This window comes from Mirounga leonina, unplaced genomic scaffold, assembly GCF_011800145.1.
Source record: "Mirounga leonina isolate KUSES-001 unplaced genomic scaffold, KU_Mleo_1.0 Mir_114, whole genome shotgun sequence".
Classification (NCBI taxonomy): Eukaryota; Metazoa; Chordata; class Mammalia; order Carnivora; family Phocidae; genus Mirounga; species Mirounga leonina.
Window position 1 is genome coordinate 3,238,752 of NW_023270265.1, and position 16,012 is coordinate 3,254,763.

At 41.6% G+C, this 16,012-nt stretch overlaps 1 protein-coding gene across 4 annotated transcripts in view; it reads left to right on the forward strand.

The window, feature by feature from the left end:
• KAT6B (lysine acetyltransferase 6B) overlaps nucleotides 1-16,012 on the forward strand; it is a 180,726-nt gene that overhangs the window by 153,983 nt on the left and 10,731 nt on the right. The window lies entirely within an intron of this gene.

Consider the following 16,012-nt stretch of genomic DNA (forward strand, 5'->3'; position numbering starts at 1 on the left):
AGAACCCTGGTGCCTGTCACCTCACTCTGAGCAGCCTCACCTTTTACCCCAGCGAGACATGTGAATTCTGTCCTCTCCATTTCTCCATGATGAGGTAGAGGCCGTGAAGCACTCACTGTTGCAGTGTAAATATTTCACTTTCCCCCATTTCTGAGCCCCACAAGCCGAGCATCAAAGGTTTTGAGGGACTGTGATGGTGTCTCTTGGGGACATGTTATATGACTGAAACCCTCTGGTTCCCTGTAAGTGAATTGAATGAAGGAGCTATAAATTTGACATGTGGTATTTATTTCCTTATGCAACTTTTATTTAATAGTTTTCTCTTTTTCAGTGGCACTATTAAGAAATGCTAAAGGCTGAGCAAGTGTAAAGTCATTTAGAAAGTTGCATGTGTCTTTTATATATTTACTGTTTATTGCCCATTTCCTTCCCCAAAAGTAAGATTCCTGGGGATAGAGACTTCGGGGCAGTCTCACCTCCTGGAAGAGCCTGGCACTTAGTAGGTCCTTATTAACCAAATGTTGAAAGAATTACTGTGAAAAGAGCTTTCTTAATGTGCTTTCTCTCCTCACACGTGATTCTTATGAAGAAGACTTTTATTTTATTAGACCATAATCAGTCAGCTGTGGTTTACTTAACTTCCAAATGATGTCCGGTGTGCCCTGCCTCCTTTTGAGGGCTGGTGTTTTGTTCAAGCACAGCTTCTATCATTCAAGCTGCATCAGAAAGAAGATTGCCACCATCTACTATAACCCCTGGGCGGACAGATGAGAGCTGTGACAAAATTCACATTTACACACAGTTGGTTGAAGAGAAACTTATCTTTTCCTGACTTTTATCAGATAATTCATTTCTTCATGCATTTATTTTGGAAGGAAAATTCCAACTTCCGTGTTAAGGAACTCTCAAGAAAGCTTTTTTCTTTGCACAGCTTTCCCGGCAGCTCTCCTCCCTGGGTGAGCACAGCCCAGGCAGTCATTAAAGAATAATCAGTTATGCTTTTGAAATGGGGCTCAAGTCCTTTATAGCCTTTTCTAAGATACCCTCCCCACACCCCCACCATGACACTTGTGGAAACAGGACCGGCAGCTGTGTCCTCAGACTTTTGCTGGGTTTTGGAAGACATGTTTTGACTTACAGAAGAATAAGTATCATGGTGACATATATTTTAATAGCATTCTGGTTTATAATATAATAAGGAAAATGGCTACTTTTCCTTATTTTCTCATTATGATATGTTGTGCTAAAAGCCTTTGTCATGACTGTTTTATGATATTGGACTGAAGTGCAATATATTTTAATATGTTAAAGATAACATCAAGGTTGAAATTTGAGCTCTCGGTGATTTATTCAGAGGTTGACTGTTACCGAATGCATAGAAATAAGTTGCATGAGGCAGTGCAGCTAACAATTTATTTATGTATCTTTTTTTTTAACAAAGCTTGTCATAAAGAGCAAATAAATAGCTCTTATAGAATAGTTTGTATTCATTGCTTCAATGAAAATGTTGTAAATAAGAAACATACGGTCTACAGCTACTGTTTTGCCTTACATAGCTCTGAATTTTTTCAAGATTTGGCATGCAGGTGGATTGTTTTTACAGATCTTTTGTCTGTTTGGATTTCTAACACTGACCGGCATTTGTAGTGAGTCATTTTGAAACCCTACTACTGGACAAATTCACATAATTAGTATGGGAAAACCTGTCTTCAGCTGTAAATGGAAGCTTGACAGCATTATCATGAGGGCCAGGCTGGCTCACTGCTGAACTCCGAGCCGTGAGCACCAGTGGGATGCGCATAGTAGGTGAGCCAAAAAAGGGTTTGTTGTGGGAGTAAGTAATAAAGGAATGCGGATATCTCATCAGCACTCTTCTGTGTCCCTGACGGCACCTACCACATTCACCTGGCTCCTTGTGGCAGCTGGTGCTTGACCCGAGATCTCTTCTCAGTCTGTTTTTTCCCCTTCTTTATTCCCTCATCACTTCCTTCAGTAACCATGCTTTATTTACACGGGTTGTGCCAGGGGCTGGCCTAGGTGATGAGACTGTAAGGATAAAGGGCCCCGGCCTTAACCCACAGGTCAGTGGGCGGTCAGACACACGGAGGATTCATCCGAGGCATGCGACGCTGCATGTTTGGGTGGCACACGGGGCTGCCAGGATAGGAGAGGAAAGGCCTCCAGCTCTCTTTTCGTCTTCCCAGTTCAGGTGCATGCAAGGGAAACATTTGTACCTTATCCAAAACAAGATCAAGAAAGATTCTGTTCTGATTGGTTGAGCTGAGTACTATACCTGATTTTGGTTTCCAGGGAACCATTCCCCTTAAACATACTTTCCAGCTTGTAGTCTTAACGTTTGTAGCACAATATCCTAAGATAACATCCTCTCATGATGGGATTTCTAACCAGCACATTTATAATTTCAGCTGTCTGTGAGGTAGTATTTTTTTTCCCCACAGCAATTTGTTTTGGGTAAAGCAAAAGATTTTTCTCTCATTTGTTTAGAATTCTGGTAGGAAAATACTAGTTAGGAATCTGATTTTTTTTTTCTCCCCCATCAATTTGTGGTTAGCTTGTTTTTACTCTAGTATTAGTGGTACATGTTCATGTTTACTAATATAAAAACCTCTGTTTTGTAATTATTTCTATTGAGTCCTGCTTTGGGTTAGCATCATAGAGGAGCTCCTTTTTTCCAACAAAATTGTTTTAAAGTTTATAAAGTGCTTTAGAATAGTTGAGTGGATTAAAAGCAATTCAGTTATGCATGTAACTATTTGTCCACATTGAAAAAATATGCAGTGTTATTATATAAAGCAGAAAGAATTGAAAACGTGTTGGTGAAATCTTGAGGAAATGTGATACAGGTAGACCTCACTGTATATTTGCATATATCCTTTTTGGGGGGCAGATTGAATCATTTAAAATGACGTAGAGTTCTTTCTGTGAAAAGGAGTGTTTGGAATGTTTCTTCTTTCATACTAGATAGCAAGGAGACAAAAATTATTAGGGTCTTGTCAAAAGGACTCAGGATTTAACTTGAAGAGGCTCCCACGGGACAATAAGTGTAACAGTAAAGACAACAGTTGCAATTGATTGAAACTCACCAAATATATAAACTCACACATTCATAATGACACCTAAAATCAAATTTAGAGGATGATAGGAACCAGTTCATTATCTTAAAAATGGGTAAATAAAGCATTTAACTTGCCTTTCCTATATGACCTATACCCCTAGGTAAACAAATAGTTAATAAGGGAAAACATCTTTTTATAAACATATTCCAGCCAATAAATGAAATGATAGAATTAACACATGGCTGTTTTGCGATTCTGCCAATGAATTAACTGATCTAGACCTTGAACTTCAACAGCAGCATTGTGAAAGGGGACACAACCAGAGATTATGTGCTTCCTGATCAAGGGACACACCATCACCTGTAGTTTGCCAGAGGTTGGACCCAAAGCCTCACCAAGCCTCTGGATCCAGCTGCCATTTTGCAGGAACACAGAGGAAAGAGGAACAAATTGAACCACATCACGTGTATGCAATCCGCAAAATCCGGATTGTGGAAACTCTGTAGGTCAGATGGCCCCAGTTCATCAGTAGATAAATTACAAGGAAAAGAAAGGGGGTGGAGAGGGGAACCCATCGACTAAAAGAGACTTAAAAGATAGATTTTTTTTTAAATGAACAGGACTATATTTTAGTACCTGGGGTATGTTGGGTGATAAAAGTATAATGAAACACTATGAAAGTCGGGATAGTGGTTACTTGGGAGGGAAAAAGGAGGGATGACTGGGATGGGACAAATGGAAGGTTTTTCAGGGTGACTGGCAAACGTCTATTTCTTGATCCTGGGTGGTGATTACAAGGGTGGCTGCCTTTCATTAAGCTATATATTTGTTTAATGTCATTTTCTAGATCTGTGTTTTATTTTTACCTTTTTTATTTTTTAAGAAATCAATGGTCTTAAAATGGGAGTTCACACCCTACGGTATCTGTGTTGGAACTTAGATTCTTATAACTCTTAAAATGAAAACTTTTTGATTTATTGGTGGCATTATGTTAGTGATGTTTTTAAAAGAGATACAGTTTTTCGGGTGCCTGGGTGGCTGAGTTGGTTTAGCTCAGACTTTTGGTTTCAGCTTGAGTCATGAACTTGGGGTCCTGGGATCAAGCCCCGCATCGGGATCCACACTGGGCGTGGAGCCTGCTTAAGATTCTCTTCCTCGGGGCGCCTGGGTGGCTCAGTTGGTTAAGCAACCGCCTCCGGCCCAGGTCATGATCCTGGAGTCCCGGGATTGAGTCCCGCATCGGGCTCCCTGCTCAGTGGGGGGTCTGCTTCTCCCTCTGCCCCTCCCCCCTCTCTTGCTCTCTCTCTCTCACTCTCTCTCTCAAATAAATAAAAATTTATTAAAAAAAAAAAGAATTCTCTTCCTCTCCCTCTGCCCCTCCTCCCCCCACCTCACCCCCCTGCTAGCAGTCATTCTCTCTCTCTTAAAAAAAAACAATAAAATAAACAAAATAAAATAAAAGAGTTTTTCACCTTTACTGTTTTAAAATCAAAGTGTGAATACATGGGTATTTGGTGTATTGGGAGCTTCTCCACATCAGACTTTATGTGAAGGAAATGTACTGAAATGTACCAGAATCATATCCTCTCAAGTGTTGAGTCTAGTCCATTAGAAAACTGCCTTCCTGTAAATTGTGTTTCCACTCTTAAACCTAGAGAAACATAATTGAAGAGTTGTATGTTAACAGAGTGGTGATAAAATAGTGCATTCAGACGAAGAATGGCCTTGAGGATAGGGGTGGATAGGAGAGAAAATATGATACAGAGAGGCCACAGCAGCATTGGAACTTCTCATGTTCCTTGTCTGTCTCTCCCTTTTTCCTCCCTCCCTTTCTTTCTCCCTTTTTTTTTTTAATTTAAAATGAGGGAAAGCTTCCTTCTCCCAGAATGCTGGATGTCCAAGTTCTGATATTTGGGGCAGATCTTTAGGGCACCAGAAACCATGCTTACAGAAGAGAAAAGATGTTAAATGTTAGACTTTAAGAAAGGGAAAGAAAAAGCTAGAATGTCTTAAAAATACGCTGAAACGAAGTTTTGCTGACTACTTATTGCAAAAAAACAGGTTTCCTTCTTAAGAAGAGGATGGTTCTCTGTTCAGAGATTAGAAGTCCTGCCCTGTGGTTTGCCCAGTGTTGGAGCTTTTCCCCATGAATTTAAGAAAGTTAATGAGATTTTTTTCCTACCAGGCAGAAGATACGTCTTAGTTAAAAACTTGGAGACCATAATGAATGTTGTTAGAGAGAAAGTAAAATGAATGACGTCTGTGAATTTGTTTTAAATGTTGTTCGTTTTACCAAATAATTGAGATAAATCTTTCCTGAGGAGGAAGCGAAATCATCAGGTTTCATTAATAATCTGGAGCTTTTCAGAGGATTACTTTGAAATACCTCCCTGCCAACTTTTCATAAATAAGCATAAACTTTCTTTGACCTATCACACGTAACTAAATAGCTGTTGAAGGGTTAAAACCAACTAAAAAGTGATTCTGTAGTTCCATCCCCATTCTCCTGCAAAATTATACAGGAAGTTTCTTTTGGTTTTCAAGCAGGGTAATTATGAGAGACAGTTACATAATTTACAGTTTCAATCTGCTCGTCCATAATCACACACTTCCACCTAGTTGTATATACCCCCATGAGTATCTGCCTTGTACTTTGATTTGTAAATGATGATTGCAGTGTGATTGATTGCTTGCAATGTAGTATATTGAATTGATTCTTAAAAATGAACTTTAGCTGTTAACATGTCTATTTGAGTTCCTGTTATTTATGTAGTTTGTGGTTCTTGTGTTCAGCAGTTGCATAGTAGTTAAGAAATTACACTCGCAGAGATTTTTTCCTTATTAAATTTAGAAAATGGAGTGTCTGTGCACACCCTAACTAGAAGAGTGCCTGGGACATCGGACGCACTCAGCTGCTGAGCACAGGACTAAACCATTCCAGTCCTTGGGAAGATGAACAGAGATTCTTTGGTTAACAGTGACCCCACAGTAAAAGGCTCACGGGGATAATACTTTGGCCAAAGCCGTGCTGATATTAATATATTGTTACTGAAGGCTCAGCCCTAAGCGCTGCGGCATTAGGGAGGCAGTGTAAACGGTGGACTTCGAGAAAGGTATCACCTACTAACTGAAGGGCTAGTAACGGGCAGTCTGTTAATAAATACTGCTAGTGATGATATTTCATGCAGTTTTGTTTTTCCAACTGCTAACATCTAACTCTAGCCACTTTGGACTTTTAAGATTCCTAGAGGATTAATGGCTAGATACCTACATGACACGAGATCTGCTCCCACCCCAGCCTGCATGTGGGCTGCATGTCTGTCAGAATGGGCTCGTCAGTCACCCCATGGGGACACTACCATTTATTGCCAGAGGCTTTTTACCTCAAATCCTGTTGGAAAGCATATGGGAGATACATAAAAAATAAGTGAGAACAGAAGTTTTCAAGTTCTGTGGGGTAGGACTGTGTGTCTCAATGACCCGAGGACAACTGGAGATAGGTTCTCTACCTTACGTTTTTGACATTAATTGATCAGTCAGATTGGGCGATGGTGTGTGCTTTGATTTTCGAACGTTATCCCCCAAAACTGACAGATTTCCTTTGAAATGTAATCTGGAAGACAAAACTTCTAGATTTGTATTCCCCACTTTTTCCTTTCTTCAGTCTTGCTGTAATGGGTGTCTGCTGTGTGAAAGCTTATCACTCAGAATTAGAATTCCAACATTTCTTTGTTCTGTTTTAGAAAATTACAGCTGGTACACACACAGACACAGAATTTTGGGTGGGTTGTGGGAGAGCCAAAGGAAAGGAGAGTTGCTCTTCTAACCATTCCGACTCCCAGAGCATGGTTCTGAAATCATGGCAGTGTCCACGCTGATGGAAACTCTTCTTCTCAGTCTGCGGGTAGGAATAGACCAGATAACTAGCTGTGAACCACCCCAGCTGCCCCCACAGAACCCCAGACCTACAATATTGGGCAAAAGAAACTCCAGTTGTTGCTTTGATTAGTTTATTTAAGGAAAAGTTCAATTGTAATGTTCTAGCAACCGGAGACTGGTCTTAGAGGTGAGGCATTAAAAGTATATGCGGTTCTTTGCTTGGAGCAGATGCTTTATTTGAAGTGCATATGTGTTTAATGCAATGTTTAAAATCTTACAGCTTCTCAATGGTAAATTCCTGTTACCAGGATTTTGTTACTAAGGTGTGAACATTTTGTCTAGATTTTAACTTAACTTGGAAGAATCATAAATTTGTTTCTGAAATAGTTTTTCAGATTGAATCTCCAATGTGGACTTTTGCCTATTTATAAGAGAGGAAGGAACTTTAAAATGCCAAATTACTTCATCTTAAAAATGTTTTGTGTTTGGAAATTTGTTTTTCCTAAAACTTGCTAGGGTTTAAAAGTGATTTGAACTGTGGAAAATCAAAAAAGGTCAAAGAGAAAAGGCATTATTTTGCCACGTCTAATTTCTGTCAGTTCAAAGGCCATGGTCCTAGTGCTTTATCATTACCTAATAGAGGTGCCTCCGGGTGATGGATCAGAGCTTCAAGTTAGATTTGTAATAAGCAATGGGCTTCATGAAGAATGTGGTTACTTCCCAGTTATATTTAAAAGGATTTTTGAAAATCCTTCCCCAAATGATTTCGTTTGGGAGTGAGAGTGAGATCTCTTGCTCCATGACCATTTTAACCTTTGTCAGAGGTGCCTCGTTTTCATAACGAAGAAATTGAGAGGCTGAATCTATTTCATATATGATCATCTTCTTAGAAAGAAAAATTATGTTCTACATAAAAGACCAGAACCTTGCTGGTGTGGTGACATGCCATACGTAAACAAATATCCCTCAGTTAGGCGTCTAAAGAAAGAAAACTCCTGTGAAGTCTGTCCCAGAGCTCTCGTTGCCAAGTGACAATCTCCTTCCTTTAGCCTCAACTCTTAGATGCCTCCTTTTCCTCCAGGATTCCCCTTCTACTTGGATTTCTCATCGGGCACTTCTGCTACTGCCACAGCCCTTTGGGGGGTCGGTCGTGGAGATGTGGGACCCGTGTTGCACCCTTGTTTAACATTCTGGCCATGGACTCGTCCTCAGGACCCTTTGCTTAATATAACCCGTAATTCATCTATGACCAGTTTGGCCCGAGATAAGCATGAGTTGAGGTTGGGTAGGGTACAGACGTGTGTAGTTTTAATTTAAAAGCTCCTGAATGAATCCAGTGTCCAGCCAGGGTTGAGAAGCATTGAGCTGGACGAGAGGATAAAGAAAGGAGAACTAGAGACATTCTCAGTGAAGTAGATTATCAGTTATTGACTCACTTTTGGCCTGTGACTATCTCACAGAGGTCTGTCTCTGGCCCTGGTCATCCCCAGCTCAGGAGCTCGTTCACAGGTGTTCACCCTCCTCAGAGGGAGGCGCGTCGCCTTTCCTGCTGCCTGATGCCCTATTTGTGAGTTCATATAATAGGTGAGTTCATATGTTCCGCGGGTGACTGAGACACAGAATGACCACCTCCTTCACGCCCAGTTACAGAATTGTGGAGCTCTTCTGGTAAGTTCCAGCATGGTCTGTAGGTTTTTTCGCAAACACAGCAGCACGGGGGTCATGCCCCTACCACACGCTCTTCCACTGAAGGCTGTTAAAGGAGCATCATTCCTCTCCCGAGTGGACCTGGCCAGGAAGGAGGCGGGTGTCGGGTTCAGTAAGAAAGCCCACTGTTGCCTGTGCATAATTGAGCCAGAGCTCAGCATCCGGAGCAGTATGCTGAGGAGCTTGTGAGAAGGGGGCTCAGATAGAGACAGTCTGGTATGTGACCCAGAGCAGCCAGCCTTCCTACCCCCAAAGACCCACTGTCTCCTTTCTCTGGGTTTCACTGGCTCAGACCTTTTTCCCAGGGACAGACTTGGGTCTTCTCGGACATTTGGGTCTTTGTTTCCTCTGTCTGGGGACTGTCTCTGGGTTCCTCTGACGCCCTCAAGCAGTCATTGTTATTGTGGTTTGACATCCTTGCTGTTGTCTGAGGATAGTCCTTTAAGTTAAGGACTTAAGGGCCAAAGGGAATTTGGGGAGCTCAGAACTGTGCTTGCTGTGTACTGTAGTCGCCAATTTCTTATGATCATTCCTGAGGCAGAATATGTTGGGGGCTTTTTCATGGCTTCTTTCTTTAATTAAATTTATATTTGGGTGGTTAGCTTGGGGGTTAGGGAGAGGAGAACTTCTGTCTGAGGCATTGGAGTAAATGGAATGATTTTCAGGTGCCTAAGGCAGAAGTAGGAGAAGAGAGGTAGCTCTTCTCAGTCTGATTCTGTAGAGCAGTCTGTCTTTTTCCTTCTGTCCACATTTTCTTCCACGTTTTCCTTCTTTGCCCTACGTTAAGTATATCTGGTCACCCAAACGATCCCCTTGAGATTTCATTCCTTCAGTACGTTGACTAATGGTAGTAGCTAACATGTAGCATTTCAGTAACATGCCAAGCACGGTTCTGCATGCTTTGTATTATCCATTTAATTCTTACGACATCCCTAAGAGATACGTATGATTATTCTCCAACAAGTTTTATGGATGAGGGATCTGAGGCACAGAGAGGTTAAATAATTTGCTCAGCCAGCGTCACATGGTCGGTACCTAGTGGGCCCTGGATTCCATTCCGGGCGGTCTGGTTTTAGCACCCTTGCTCTTACGCAACCTGTAGTCCCTGTATGACCTGTCATACTGTGTTAAATAAATGCCATATTGTTTTAAAATACCTGTGACCTTGTTGCCCAACTTTTAAAAAATTCTTGTCATTTTTTATTTAATGCAGGTGGTCTCAAAGTATGATCCAGGGACTCCACGGGACCCCTAAGGCCCTTTTAGGGAGTCCGCAAGGTCATAACTATTTTCAAAGTAATGCTAAGATGCTACTTGTCCTTTTCACTCTTACGAGTGTACATTGGAGTTTTCAAGTAATTTCATGACCTGTGATATCACAGCAGATTAAATACCAAAGCAGGTATGAGAATCCAGCTTTTTTCTCAAGCCAAACAGTGAAGAGATTTGCAAAAAATGCAAAACTGCCACTCTCCTCGCTATTTTTTTTTTTTGTATTTTGAAAGATAAAATTTTTTTCATAAAAAAAGTTAACATGTAATGGGTTTATTGGTTCTTAATGAATTAATAAGTATTTGTCAAATTTCTCTATAAAATTAATAGGTATAACTCTTATGAACAGAAGCTCTTAATTAAAAAAAATTTTTTTTTAAGATTTTATTTATTTATTTGAGAGAGAGAGAGAGAGAGAGAGCAAAAGCAGGAACACAAGCAGGGGGAGTGGGAGAAGGAGAAGCAAGCTTCTCGCGGAGCAGGGAGCCGGATGCGGGGCTTGATCCCAGGAGACTGGGATCATGACCCGAGCCGAAGGCAGACGCTTAACGACTGAGCCACCCAGGTGCCCTTAAATAACTTTTTAAATGTAAAGAGGTCTCGAGACCAAAAACCTTGAGAATGATTGATTTAATATATAAACCCTTGCATTTCAAGTGTGGCCCAAGTTCCATAGCATAGGAACTTGTTAGAAACGAAGAATCTCAGGCCCCACCCCGACCTACCGACCGATTCAGAGCCCATTTGCACAATGAAGGTTGAGAAGTACAGATGGACAAAGCCACTTAGCAAATCAATTACCTCTTGCTAAATTTCTGCCTGGTGGGGCTTTAGAGATTCCTGTCCCTAGTTCTCTACCACCGAGTTGCTGGGTGAGGTGTCCTTGCCCATCGAGATTCTTTAGTCCCACTGGCTCTCCTCCTGCAAAAGGTGGTTTTCACATCCTCATCAAAAGCAGCAGCTCCATAGCAGAGTTTATAGCTGCTGTCCTCAAATTTGTGTGCATCAGAATCACCCGGAGGACTTCTTAAAGCAGAAGTGCTGAGTCCTGCCCCCAGTGTTTCTGGTTCGTAGGTCTGAGAATTTGCAGTTCTAACAAGTTAACCAGGTGATGCTGATACTGCCAGTCTGGGAGGCCAGTCTTTGAAAACCACTGGTCAGTAGGAAGTAGAGAAGTCTATAGAAAAGTCAAGCAGTATTTATTCGAATTGTTTTATAATTATTTCAAGCCCATAGAATTATGGGAGAGATGTCACATTCCCATTTTCAAAACCAATCTCTTAAAGTATAAAATAATTCAAAAATTCAAAATTTCCATTTTTGCTATGGATGCATCTATATCTTTTAATAAATGGAAAGTAGTAAGAAATCTGGCAGGTCACGGGTTATTTGGAACACTCCGGTTCTCTGAAAACAGTAGGAAGACTAAGGTTCAGCGTCCTTCCTTACTAACAGCAAAATCACCACAAGATTTCAGCAAGGAGACATAAATAGCCTGTCAGGTTCATTTATCACTATTTAAACTGATACCACGCCATTCATCCACTTGTTCACAGAGCTGCTTAACCCCAGAAACCAGTAACAGATGAGCACAGACCAGTGAATTTCCGTCCCTAGTCACGAGATACATGGTTAGAGCCATCGGATTTCCTCTGCTCAAGAGCTGCCATAAATCCCTGGCCTGGTGTCAGTTCCCAGGCTTGCAAACCCAGTGCTGTCTAGTGATACGAACCTTTCAGCAAGGTTTGCTGAGCTAAACAGGTGTCTGATGAAGGGTGTGTAATCCTTGAAGATTATCTTCCCCTAAAAGCAGCTAGTAACCCCAGACTCATATAATCCAGACAGATGGGAATTGGGAGTCGCTTGCCAAAGTTCACACTTTGTATTTGAGGAAGTTCGTATGGTTTGGTTCCAGATGGTAGAAGATGAAGGTGTGCAAAATGAGGGGTGGCTGCCTTTGTGGGGGGAAATCCTTATCCATTAACATTATTCCACTTCTGGTCCAGTCTACAATTTTGAAATATTACTAGTTCAAAAGGAAGGAATGTTTCATATTAAACAAGGGTTAACCTTGCACTTAATACGCTGAGAGCTCAATTAATTTGGGAATTTAGGTCTGTAAAAACAAATCTTGACCTTGTCTAGATAGTTCCCTCCTTATCCTAATAGATCTGTCTACACAAAGGCAACTTTCTACCACTTTTTTTCCTCTCACTAGAATGGAGTTAACCATTTCAAACACAAGGGATCAGGGCTAGTTAATGTGAGGATTGATTCTCTTACTACAAGTAGGTCAGCCTTTACGGAAGTGAGGTAAATTTGGGTCCTATGCAGTCAGTACAGTTTAGAAATGCTGCTTTTCTTAACTTTCCCCTTAAACAAATACTTTGGTAATCTTTTAAATTAAGTGTGTGGTCCATAAACTGAGACTCAGACCTCATCCTCCTTTGGATAAGTCGTTCCAGTAAAGCAAAAGAGAAAGCCAGCTTTCAATAGTATGAAGATAGTTGATGTGGGTGAGGGGCTTACAGGCCAATCAATTTCCAATTACAAGTCTCCTGATCACAGAATAAGTGCTGTTCACCAGCACCTCTGGCTCACAGACAATTTAAAGGGAATAATTTCACCAGCAATTAATTATACTGCAGCTACTGGGATTTGTCCTCCAAACACCACTTTGTTTTTAGCCTGAACAACCAGGTCCCCCCAGGGATAGTTCAAGTTTTCTGATTGAAAGTATCCTCAGTTAAGGAAAGGTGTTCAAGCACTGTGGGAATCTATTCACTAGGGGTGTATTGTACTTGCTTCAGATCTTCAGGATAATACACTGGCTTCCAAGTTAAGTGCTTTTTATTTCCCTGCATCTTAGATAATTACTTGGAATCTTTTTGGTAAGTTACATGTAAGAGCTGTAACATTAAACCACCACATCGCTGTAATTACTCAATAACCTAAATGTTCTTACCAAAAATTATTCTGTCAATTGGCTGTGTAGTAGTTATGATTTGAGGAGCCTAGAAAAAGGAGAAGGAAACAAAAGATAGCAAGAAATTCATTATTTAAATCATTCCATGTTACAAAGGTCAGAGTAGGGGGCGCCTGGGTGTCTCAGTCGGTTAAGCATCGACTCTTGGTTTCGGCTCAGGTCATGATCTTGAGGTTGTGGGATCGAGCCCCACGTCGGGCTCTGTGCTCAGTGCGGAGTCTGCTTCAGGTTCTCTCTCCCTGCCCCTCTCATTCACTGTCTGTCTTTCCCTCTCTCAAATAAATAAAATCTTTTTTAAAAAATAAAACAAAGGTCAGAATAGTGAAGTGCTACCAGCTATAGCTTTTTTGAAGGAAAGTGCCTCCTGCCTAGTGCACCAGTGGAGTAGAATAGACATGACAACTTTGTCTTCTAAGCTATACATTTTAACATATTACAAGTGATTTCACTTAAGTAGTAAGGAATCAAAGAAATTAACCTCTGGTCATTTTGATTGTGGAAATGGATTCCATTTAATTTTAAAATGTCCCCTTCAGGAGGAGACTGTGGACTTTTAAATGGCTTTCAGCTTAAGTTCAAGTTCCTTCCATTGGGATAAGCTCCTTGGGGGTCTCATGAGTCAGAGAAGGAAAAACTAACTTCAGGCAATGCAGTGATGCCTTTAGACAGTGGCACTGTGTGGTCTGAAATGTTGGCGCACAGCATCCCTGGAGACCTGCTTGATGTTTTCTGGTTGGAGTTTTGGTTTGCACTTTTTCTCCCCAGCATGCAGGAGGGTATCACTTGCTGTCAGATGTTGGTAGCCTTCCTGCTCTGTAGCCTTCACTGGTGTGGTGTGGAGGTGCTTGCTGTCAAAGTCCAGTGGGCTCAACGGGCTCAGTGTACGCATGCTCAGTGCGGCTTGGTGCCCTGCCGCCGCCTCCCCAGCCCACCCAGGGCTCCAGGAGTGTCAGTCACACACTGCACACTGTCTCCAAGGGGTTGTCCCAGGAGACCACCACCTACCGTGGTGGGAATTGCAGGTGCTGAGAAGTTTATGCTTAAACGCTCCCCACAGACCCTAGGCTGCCTGAGCGTTCCAGTGGCCTGACCAGTTTAAGCTGAGGCCCCGATAAAGGTGTGTTTGTACTGCCCCAGGGTGTGAAAATAGGAACAGCTGTGTAATGTAAAATATGTTTTGGGGGGATTCTGGCTGAGCCCGGGGTAGGGATTGAGGGAAGAGAAGACAGAACAAAGAAGTCCATGTGCTTCCTGGGTAAGGTTGCTCCTAGTAGCGGAGAATAGAAGGTAGGAAGGGCACCTGCTGCCTTCTGACCGCGGTTGTATAGAAATCTTTCTGCTGGGCTGTGGGGGTGGGGCTTTCCATCCCTAACTGTGGGGTTCAGATAAGAACCAGTGAGGGACGAGGGAATTTCACAGTCACTGCAGGGGACTTTTAATTGTGGGATCTCATGGTCACAAGGGGGATAGTTCCATAGCCTGGATACTGTGGTCCTCTCCCCCCCAACACAGGGACAGAGCTGGGTCCTCCAGCCAACTGAGTAAATTTCTCAGCATGTACCAAGCACTTAGGAGGCAGGTGACGGACGTGCCAATTATCCGTGTCGTGAGGTCTGGGCACCCTTTGTACTTGAGTGACAGAGAGCTCTTCTCCAAACTGACAGGGCATGATCTGGGCTGGATTGAGCACCATGGTCATCACTGTTAGCATTCCTGACACCCTGCTCTTGAGAGCCTCAGTATGCAGCTGAATGACGTGTCGACAGCGGTTTGACTGTAAAATTTTTGTGGTGCTGGTTTGCATTCAATCAACTACATTACACTTAAACATGAGTTAGAGAGACAAATAAGTCAAAAGACTTCAGGAGAGCGTAAAGTTAAATATGTGCTTATTCTTTATAATGACATTCAGATTAAAACTGTCAAAATGCAAAATGCTGTGGTTACACCCTTCTAGGGTCAGGTTGGATTTCTTGTTCTCTATTTCTGCATTATCTGCAGTAATTTTGAGAGGCAGGAAAATGCATCAGAAGCATGATTTCTCCTTCTAAGAAAAAATCCAAAATTGAGAAAATTCTTGAGAATGCAGCCATTTTGGAAATGTAGATAAAGAAGAAAACTGCTGAAGATTTGGGTGGTTTACAGAGCAGCATGATTTTGTAATTGCTGCCACCTACTGCATGTGGTTGATGTTTGTTTAAATTTAGGAAGTTCATGAAGGTGAGGCTATTGAAATCGATAATTAGAGCAAGGTAGACGTTATTAGTTTGTAGCATTTCTTTACTCCGTAAGTGGCTCTTAATTACCAAGACAGCCGCCAGCTTTCATTAATTACCTTCAAATAGATTTAAAGTTTTAAATCATTTTAAAGTCCTTTTGCCAAGGAACCTTCACCGTAATGCTGTAGGATGCACATTCAAAAGCTTAACCATGCTCAGGGATTTTCTGACTATACACGAAGAAACAGTTTGTTTTAAGGAGGTTGTTTTATTCGTAGAAGCAACGTTCTGGGGTTGGATTATAAATTAATTTACATGAAAGAGGTGAAAATAGAGCTAGTGGAGCTGATGTGAGTTGCAGCAGTTGACTTAAAAGACATTCTTTTATTAGTCCTAAAACAAAGCTTCAGATCAGCCGACTAGTTAAATGTAACAAGCAATATAGAATCTGAGTCAACAGAGACCCTTCTCTTTTATTAAGACCCAGCTGTCAAAGGGTCATTAGGTCCTTCCTGTGGAAAACAACTTGCCCATTAATGTTTGGGGTGGTCCCTCGACAGGATTTCTGAGTAAGTGCCTGACATTTCGTTTTTTGAAAGAATCTAAAGCTGGTGAGAAACTTGGATGTTGAAATTTATCAGAAGTAACGTCTTCAACCTTAGCTCTGTGAAATATGCCATGATGTATATTTGGAATGCTGCCACTAGCTATGTGAATTGACTTAGAGTGCTACCATGAAAGGTTCAGAAGCATAAACTTCATGGAGATCAAATCACTGTAACTGGGAAAGAGACCGCATACATAAAGTCTGATGTGCTGTTTTTATCTTATTGCTACTTATGTTATTTCCGAGTGGCCCCCATTCCAATGTC